Genomic DNA, 10,413 nt, shown 5'->3' on the forward strand with positions numbered 1-10,413 from the left:
AACCAAAGACTGCAGTTCCTTGAGCATCAGACATTTTACTCAAATCTGAATAATTACTTGCGATATCACATTTATTTACCTACTTAAACTTGTATTTTCTAATTTTGCCATTAAATTCTGAGATTAATTTGTCTTAATTTTCTCTTTTATGATGTAAAGTTACTGTTCATGCAGGCTGGAGTTTCATTCAGTCATTCTCAGCCTTTTCCATTTCAAACGATGCTTTATTGCTGTGATGTGTTGCTCTCAATCCATTTTTGCGGTCCTCTGCGGTCACCACAGACAGCTGTGACACATCAGTGGCTGTGGTGGTTTTCATTGTCCACACTGGTCTTTATGGAGAGTCCTGCAGCTGCCAGCCATTTACTGTTCTCTCATTGTTTTTGCTTTGCAGAGTGAGTAATGCTGCAGCAGCCATCTGTAATTTTGACATAATTTAGCAGCAGTATCTGTTCAGCCAGCATGGGCTCAGCAGTGAGATGAAATTTTGAACTTTCCTGGTTATTTCAGGAAAAATAAACTTTACATCCAGCACTACTAAGGGAGTTTTAGAGCCTTTATGTAGCAAAGTGGATTGATCTGAAGGCTGAACTTTTCTCTGACTGACTGATGCATTTCTTTACCAGCTGTAAAAGCTTTGGACTCCTGGATAGTATTTTTGGTTTAGTCATAATGTTTTTCTTTCCTCAACAATGCTTTCCCAGTCCTACAGAATTTATTCAACACCGATGTTTTTGAACATGAGAAACAGTGAGCCATTGTTACTGCCCAATAATCGCGTCTTGCCCAGAGCAGGACAACTCTGCAAATATTGACTCTGGTGCCGATAAGATTTGCTGTAATAATCACATTTCAAACCATGTTCATGGTGAACTCTCCTGACCCGCCCTCTGGGAAAGAAAGAAATGTCTTTATTTTCAGAGAGGTTAACCAATATCATTTTAGGGTTACATTTATGTAAAATACCCAGTTAAGTCAGTCATTGAAAGTAGACATTTGTGTTTACATTGGCGCCTATCTGTTAAATTCAATCATATCCGATAACCCTCCTTGGAAAAATCCAATTTTTAATTTGATTTGAACAATTCAGTGAAATCCCATGCAAAAAAACAAACTCATCACACTGAAGTGACACAAACATCTGCAGAATAAATAGAGCTGATACATTTTGATTTGCATCGTTTTAAGGCGATGCAAGTTGTCATAAATGTTTTCTAAAAACTCAAAGTTTGAGACTAATCTCAGAAAAAATCTAAGAAAAAAAACAAGAAAATTTCTCATCTGCAAAAGTAAAAATAAAAAATTATAGGAAAAAATCTGTGACTGAATAGTGGCAAATTAGCTAGAAAAAATAATAAAAATTTTGAGATTAATCGCAGAAAATTTCTACAAAAATGTGAAAACATTTTTTATCACAAAAAGTCAAAATTTTGCTTGAAAAAAATATTTAGATTAATCTTAGAAATTTTCTAGAAAAAAACTTGAAAATTTCTGATGACCAGAAAATGTCAAAAGTCAAAAACTTTTGACTTTTCCGAGTTTGAAAAATTCAACAGTTATGACTTTCGAAACTTAGAAATGTCCAATAAAATTTCTAGAAAATTTCTGAGATTAACTTCAAAATTTCTACGTTTTCTCGCAAAGTTTTGAACTCAGAAAATTCCAAGCTTTTGGCCAAAAAATGTACTCCTCCTAATACGTCGCCAAACATTTGATCATGACTCAAAAAGCTGAATCAGAAAAAAAAATTGTGAAAGGAAAAAGCACTGCAATTCTGTTGTTTATCTGTTTCCGCCATATTCCACAGGAGGCGTGGTTCATTAGGTATGACCTCCGGTAACACAGTGGAGCCTCATTTGTGTCTATTTAAAGCCTGTGTTGTTTGCCTGCGCTCTCGCAGCAGCTTTGTTTTATTTGCTTGTTTACACCTAGGCTCAGCGTGGGCGCGCGCCCGGATTTAAAAGTGAAATGGTAACCAGGGGAAACTGGAAATAGCGGTGACCAGCGGGCATCGACAATGGAAGCAGTAAAACCAACAATGAGCGAGTAAAGGCAGCTGGAGGAGGCAGAGAGAAACAACAGACAGTGGACAGAAAGCTTTTCAGCAGAGAAACGGAGGAAGATACGGGATATTTCAACCCTGTCACGTGAACAATGTGGGGATTTCATCTGCTCCTATAAACTCATCATCTGTCAGATTTATATATGCAGGATCTGTGTGGGGGCATCCTCTCTTCTTCTCTCCACTGAAAAGCATCAGATCTATAAATTTTTAGAGATTTTAGACATGTGTTTGCCTACAGAGTGAAGAGCTTTCTGTGTTATCTATGGGAAAATGAGTTTAATGACCTCAGGACAGCATTACATTACACACAAAGAATGTGCTGATAGTGAGTTAGAGTCTGCAAATTTCACAGTCTTTAGGTAAGACTATTAACTTTAATTAGATTTTAATGAAGTTACATCCCAGGCAGAGACAGAATTGAAAAAGCATTTAGGGCCATGATCTTCACAGAAATTTAATTTCAATAATTACAGTTAAAATGAGATATTTACATACGTACATATGTACTTTTTCAATAACTGTTTGATTGTAAATAAGAATTGCACAGTTTTCTGTCAGTTTGTAGGTGTTTAGACTTTTAGCTTAATTTATGTTCCTGTTTCGTTTCTCAACTGTTTTTTTATTATCTTGTCATTTCAGTTTTTTCCTTGCATTAAACTGTTTTATTAGCTGCATTTCTATTACAAATGCACAGAAAACTTTATCTATATTCTGCTCATTTTGCAATTGCACTTTTTCCATTAAACAGGAAATGCAAATAAAATCACACACTTAAGTTTGTTCTCACGATAAGTAATTAAAAACATGTCGTGTCATCGTTCTCCAACCACTTCCTGTCATCTTCTTCAGCGTTTCCAGCAGAAGTAACATCCGGTTGTTGATCACGACTCTTGTGATTCAAAAAACATATTTCCATTGTAGTTTTGCAACAATACACTAATTTCGAGACAGATGAAAAATGAAAAAAGTCCTTTAAATTGTAACAAGCTGTGTTTACATGTCATGAATGGAACTCCTTTTCCTTTGAAAAACTAGCATTTTGACCCACAGCCAATTTGTTCATACAAATGCAACAGCTGTTTCACACAGAAATTGACCTCATATGTTTTCATCAAATTTAGTCAAAAGTCTAAATTCCTGCCGCATCTCAACTGGTTTCTTCAGGAATAGTTTTCGCACAGAATGATGCAGAAAGTCTTCCAGAAGCTATGGAAGGAAATCCTCCTGTGGGTCACAGTCAACTGCTGGGTGTGTAATTGCTCAGTGGTCATGCTGTACCTGACTGCTGAGTGCTCTGCAGGAGGCGCTTATGCTGCACTGCGCTGGGCGACTGCAGCCACTCAGATGTAGGACAAGATGTGTGGTGAATAATTTTTCTTTACTTCAAACCAAATTGGCCATCTGGCCTCCAAGAAGCCCCAGTGTGTGTGAGAGCGAACCTTTTGACCCAGTTCATTGTTCGTTCTGTGTCCCGCAGGGCCAAATATTTTATCCATGTGGGTTAAGGACGTTACGGGATGCTGCTGTGTGTGACGGTGTGAGAAGGTGGAGATGCCTCGCACAGGCAGGTGACGAATAAAAGTTTACACTCCTCATTAGTGAGGTTTTGTGGGGAAATTGTATCATAATGCAAGTCTTGTCACATGATGTCTGTTATCGTCATGTACCTCCTCTTACAGCCCGTCATTTAGATCAGTTGGTATTTCATACTTTCTGAGCTTTTAAGAGAGTTCTCTTCTAAATTATCCACTAAGCACAGAGTTGTCTAGTTTTATTTCTGTTTTATGTGTTATAGGTCAATTTTGTAGTCTGTGCATGCTCCCAAGTGTTTATAGAAAATTAGATGAACATATTAGATGATAAGGCTAACTTTCCAACTCATTCCAAGCGTTTATCATGCCAATGTGAGTCAATCTTCACAAATGTACAGCGTCTGAATAATGTGGCATGTCGTCTCTTTATTTGCCTCTCTGTCTTTGCTTCTTTCTGTATTTGTCTGCTTGTTTGTATGATTTTTCTTTCCTTGCTTGTTTGCTTTTTCTTTTCTTTCTTCCCTACAAGTTGTTCTTACTTCTTTCATAATCATGAACAAATGGGAAAGCTTGACTGGTTGAATGTAAATGTTACTTTTCATGTTTTACCTTTCATCTTTAGTGCTTTGGGTGGCTCTAATGTGAGATTATGGATTTAAAATTCATGATCAGAACAGAAGAACTTTTTTTATAAAAGGTTGAGGGTCGAGTTGAAGTCTGGTCCAATTTAAGAACTTATTATGATACAGTGGAACCCTGGTATTTTCTGTGGTTTGGGGCTACAGCAAGCATTACACAAAAGTATTTTCTTTTGAATATTGTAGATATTCACTACTTTTAAAAAAATCATAAATAAGCACATTTTCTTCAAATAACTTTGAATTATTTAATGTCTTTACTTTCCGATTGACATTGAACTCAGACTGGGAGAACGGCAGAGAAATCAAAGTTTAAAGAAGGTCATAGCATTAATAATATCACACCTCAGTATAAATCCAGCAGGTTTTTATAACTACTGGATACACAGAATTATTAGGATGCATTGTCCTTTGGTTACAGCTGAGCTTTGCTCCTCTTTTTTCCCCAGTAGTCTTTTATATATATGTATATGTATATGTATATGTATATGTATATGTATAATTATTTACAAGAGTAACAGCGTTCTAAGTACCGGAGATTTCTGTTTCTACCAAGCCTACAGCTTAACTTTACTCAGCTTAAGGAACACCTTACATTCAACAAATCAACACCTTTAAAACACATATTTTCCACATACTCTAAATTAAAATGTGCATATTTCAAGGGAGTGAAGGAGAATTTGCTTCATAGCAAACTGTTGACCTAGTTCCTCCAAGCATACTGAATGTGCAGAATCCAAGAGATTTTTTAATCAGCAGAAGTTTTTTTTTTTTTTTCATTTTCTCCACTGATAGAGGTCCACAGAAACAATCTTTTATTTCTTCCTCAATTCTGTTAAGTTTGGATTGTTGAGGTAAAATGCATCCAGTCATGTTGGTGAGCTGTATTAGATTGTTTATGTGGAAATGTCCTGCTTTTCTGATTGCACGTGTGATAATACTTGATTTATTCATGTAATTTTCCTCCATTAGAAATGCCTTCTTAAGATATGTTATGCAAGAAAATTCTGCAAAAATCACAAGAACAAATACTGCAGTTTAGGTTTTGAAGGTCATACTTTATTTACTTTAAGATCTGCTCCCAAGAAATTTTGGGAAGCGCAGAAGTATCTGCAGAATCAGGTCATTTCTGAGTTGCAGTGTTCCAGAGAAGTTCCTGTTTCCCTCCAGATAAAACTTTTAGTCTGTGGACTGTGCAGACAGCAACTCATCAACTGTTGTTTTGTTGACACATTGCTCAACAATGTTTTCAGCACAAAACCCAAACAGTTTGAAAAAGTTAGTTTTCTGATCTTTTCTTGCACATTGTGACAAATAACCCCAAAGTAAATCAGACGGAGTCTTACTCATCAGGGAGCCAACACATCTAAAACTTTGACAAAGAAAGCTAAGAAGAAGAAAATAAGAGCTAAAGTAGAAGCGAGGTCAGGCAAATAAAATGTTTTAATTGGTAAACATCAGGACATGTATCTCTGTAAAAACAAGAGTTTGCTGATCTGGATGATAAAGGTGTGTGGAAGTACAATGCCAGATTGGAAAGACAACAGAAGTAATCTTAGAGATATGCTATAAAGCTATTTCCAAGCAATTTGAGGTCCAAACACAGAAAGAATATTCACAAACCTAACTGGCACTCAGGATTTCAACATGGCTGGTACTCTCAGCTTTAGAAGAAAACTTTATTACTTTTATTGTTAGTATTTGTTGTTTTAGTTGTTTTTCCACATTTAGTCATGTAAAAGTACAAGTAGTACTTTTTAATGTGTATATAGCAAGCAGTAAAACCTTGTTTATTTGCACGATGAGTCGTGAGCAGCTCTGGTTAATGTGGTAATTGTGTTTGCTGGCGGTTGCAAGGTTGGGTTAGTAAATTAAAGGCTTATCCGATAACTGAAACACAACAAAGTGGGAAATTACGTCACGTCAACTTCCCAGTTACGAGTTTTGATGTAATTGAAATGCAGCATTAAGTATTTTCAGTCCAGTAAATATAAACAATTAGAGGAGTTTTATACATATTTCTATTTACTACAGAGCCTGAGTTTTATTCTTGTCATTTTGTTCTCACACATGCAGGAGACATAAAGATCTAAAACGATCTGTTTTGGGGTTTTTATTTACTGTGTTGTTACAAACGTGGACATGAGAAAAATCATTCATACAATATTAATAACCGAATCTCCGTTCCCGATATATGATTACTAATAATACCCGATTGATTTTATCTAAATAAAACATCAACAACTGATGAGTTGAACATCATAAGTTGTTGATGTTCAACTCATCTGTAAAGGTTTACATAAGTGTAATAATTTCTGAGTTGCCTAAAATTGTAAAGTTCTGACTGCAGACTGACAAAGAAACGCTTTGAGGTTCTGAATCCACTTGGCAGCGCACGGCCTCCTCCAAAATGCTGTTTGATGGTTCAAGTGGTTGTAAAGGCTCATGCCAAGCTCGTCTACTACACTGTCTGCTTTTTGTGGTTGTTATAGAAACCCACTGCACCGACCCGAGTGAGATCAGCCCTGCAGAGTGGGGGGAAGTTCTGCCAGGGTTACTCCCAAAGAGCCGCCATGTAATAAAAATGAATTCTCTTTTTTCCCTTCAAACTCTGCAGGCCATGAAGCTCTCACTCTTGGATTTCCTCACCGCTCACAGTTTCATTTAACAAGAGGCTGTAATCATGCTCCTGTCCCATTAAATATGCATGTTTAATTTGTCTCAGAGTTCGTATTTCGGGAGGTGAAGGAGTCGCTGTCATGGGACTTAATTTGCTAACGAGGAGGGGAGAGATCTGAGACCCAGCGCTGCATGAGCAAAAAGTCTTTTTTCCTTTTTGAATCTGTTATTTTGTTGAAGCGTTTACTTTAATGCGGATGCACTTCGCGTTTCTCCCAAACAGTCAACAGAAAAAACACTAACTGTGCCCTGGTGCAGGAGAAGGAAGGATCCTGCAGCATCCTAATCCAACCTCTGGAGAGCATTAGAGGACTGATTCAACAAATTTTTAAAGGAATTAAATCTAATTTATTTTGTAAAAGACTATTAATGTCCTTGGGGATTTCTTATGTGCAAATCTTTCAAATCATCAAACTAGTTTTAAAATCAAACATAACTCAAGTAAATGCAAAAAAAAAAAAAAAAAAAAACATTTTTATGAAAATGAATTACTTTAAAAAAAAAAAAAATGCTATTCAAACCAACTTGTCCTATGTAAAAATGTAACTTCCACACTAAAAAAAAAAAAAACTAAGTAGAACCTTAGTGCCAACATGAAGTAGGCTAAAAGACTTGAAGTAAAAACTAGGGCTAAAAGAAAAGACTCCCCACGATAGTCCAGTAATTGAAACATTTATGTTTTCAACTGATGTGGGTCCCTTTCTCACTGCACTGTCAAACAAAGCAAGCCTTTTGAAAAATCTGTTCCTCTCCTCACCTGTGGTGGCGCTGCACCAAGAACCACAGATAAAAACAACATAGAAACCTCTGACAAAGACACCGAGAACAACTTCCTTAATCACGAAACGTAAACAAAAATGGAGTGGCATCAGATTTTAGTGGTTGTAGGATTTCTCTTTTGTCTCTTTTGTCTTTGGTAAAAGTCGATGAGCCATTTCTACTGCTAACGCTAGACTTGAGCATTCATTTTTGATGCTTTAACCAGAATGCCATGGGTAAATGTAGTCCACTTCCTGCTTTCGGCGTGGTTTTCGATCAGCTTGGCGTTCACATATGCATTTGAACCGCACCAGAGTTTTCTTCAACTGAACCGAGACAGAGGTTTCTAAGCGGACCAGAGTTCGCTTCAGTTTGACCACACATTCACACCTTCCCAAGTGAACCAGACTTTGTAGGCAAACAGACTGGTCAAAAAACTCTGAAATTTTGAGATTAATCTAATTGATGAAACTCGGAGAGGAACCTGTGAACAAAACAAAATTCTTCAAAAGAAGAAATAGATAAATGAAAAAGGTCTGGATTCTTGATTAAAGGCTTAAGAAAGAAAAAACAAACAAAAAGACTCAAAATATAATATAAGAATCTTGGTCTGAATGTTTTATTGAAACTCCTGGTCTGTCTGATGCTGGATCAGCTTTTTTCCTTGTGGTAATCACTCAGTCCCACATGGCAGTTTTAACATCTGCTTTGCTCCTTCATATCCTCTCTCTGACAGAGCCACTCAACCATGGAGGGCCCCTCAGCCTCCTGGCAGCTGCTGGAGTCGCTCCCCAGCCGGGAGGGAAGGTGAGCATAGATAAGAGGTCTTTATCTTGGCACCTAGGGAAGGCGGGGAAGTTTAAGGTGAAGGTCTGACATGGAGGCCCATCCACTTCCTCCTTGTTCTGCCGCCTGATGGCCACGAAGGCCCGTTTGTAAAGTTATACAGTAAAAGATTAACAGCAATATTTGGGTTTATTTAGCCGGTCATAGAGAAAAACTTGTGGGTGTTCATTTTTCAAAGTCATATTTTCACCATTCCATTCAAACATTTATAAATGTTAGAGATAACAATATAACTAAATAAATGTTTACTTAAAAATATTTAATTCACAAGCTAATATTTAGCTTGAAGCTAAATATTTAGTTTATTAACTAAATATTTAGCCAGAAATTGAATATGTATTGTGCTAAAATATAATTCCAAGCTAAATATTTTAATGTTTAAATCTGAGCTAAACACTTAGCTAAGATATTTAGTCAAATACTTCGTTCTTGGCTAACTAAATAGATATTTAGTCAAATATTTAGTTTTCAAACTAAACATTTAGCTCCAAATTGAATATTTATTTGCAAATAAATATTTATGTTCCAAACTAAATATTTAGTTCAGACCTAATTAAATACTTGCTAAGCAAGTACTTAATTAGCAAGCTAAATATTTAACGTGGAAACAATTTTTAGTTCCCAACTAATTATTTAGTTTAATATTTAGTTTACAAACCAATATATACCTCCAAATTAAATATTTATTTTACTGTTATTAGCAAGCTATATATTTAGTTTGGAAATTAAATGCTTGGAAAATAAATAGTTAGCAAAATAGATATTTAATTTGGATATTTAGTTTGTAAGCTAAATATTTAACTTGTGAATTAAATATGTAGTTTGTGACGCTGACATTTATGAATGATGAGTAACATGGTGAAAATATGAGCCATTTCTCCATGACTGACTGCATAAACCTAAATATTGCTGTTAATTGTGTAACTTTACAAAAGTCACCCCATAGATGTGAAGCTCAGGCTCGATCTTCATGTCCCTGGGCTCCTTCACGACGGCCCCCACTGCTCTGGCTTTAATGAGAAAGATGAAAGGGGCCCTCCTCCTCTTCCTCTGCTGGTACCACCCGATCCGCTCCTCTTCCTCCTCCTGTACCGTACACTCTGGCCCTGCAGCCTTTCTGCTTGACTGGGGGAAGAAGCTCTGCTGTGGTAAATTGGAACCGAAGCTGGTTCCTATTTTAAATTTTTCAGGTATTATTCCCTCAGATCATTCATGCATGCGTTTCTTTTTTATGCCTCACACTCTGCTTTCTTTGAGTCATAAACAACATGAAACACACAATCCTCTCCTTTCAGGTTTTGCGACAAAGGTCAAAGCTCATTACTGAAGATTGTTTTGTTTTTTTATGTTGAAATAAACCAAACAGATCACTTTGTTTATCTGCTTTTAATCTCATGGTGGCAGTGTGTTGGAGCAGCTCTGCTACGCTAGCTCTGATTTATTGTTTTGGTTATACTGTTGCATGTTTGGACAATTATTCACTCGCTTTAGATGCTGGACACTGCAAAATATAAAATTTTTACTCAACTTATTTTGGGATATTTCTAGAGCAAATATTGCAGTAAACTTGAAATATGACAAAATTAACTTACAGCTAACAAGCAAGATATAGGAGCTTGTATTAAGTCAATAATTCCTTAATGTTGATGAAAAAGTGTCAGTTCCACTGGCATGTTATTTCACTTGTAAAATGGGAAAAATGTCTTATTGAAATATTATGCCAGTGGAAGTAGTATTTTTTTTTGTAATCAATATGAAGGAATAATTGATATGATCAAGCTCCTATATCTTGCTGAAAGTTACTTGCAAGGTAATTCTGTCTTATTTCAAGTGTTCTAAGATATTTGGACTATAATCTAGACCAGTGGTTCCCAAACTTTTTCTTCTGTGCCCC

This window comes from Poecilia latipinna, unplaced genomic scaffold (assembly GCF_001443285.1).
Source record: "Poecilia latipinna isolate Pla-1442-1.1 unplaced genomic scaffold, P_latipinna-1.0 Scaffold3746, whole genome shotgun sequence".
Classification (NCBI taxonomy): domain Eukaryota; kingdom Metazoa; phylum Chordata; class Actinopteri; order Cyprinodontiformes; family Poeciliidae; genus Poecilia; species Poecilia latipinna.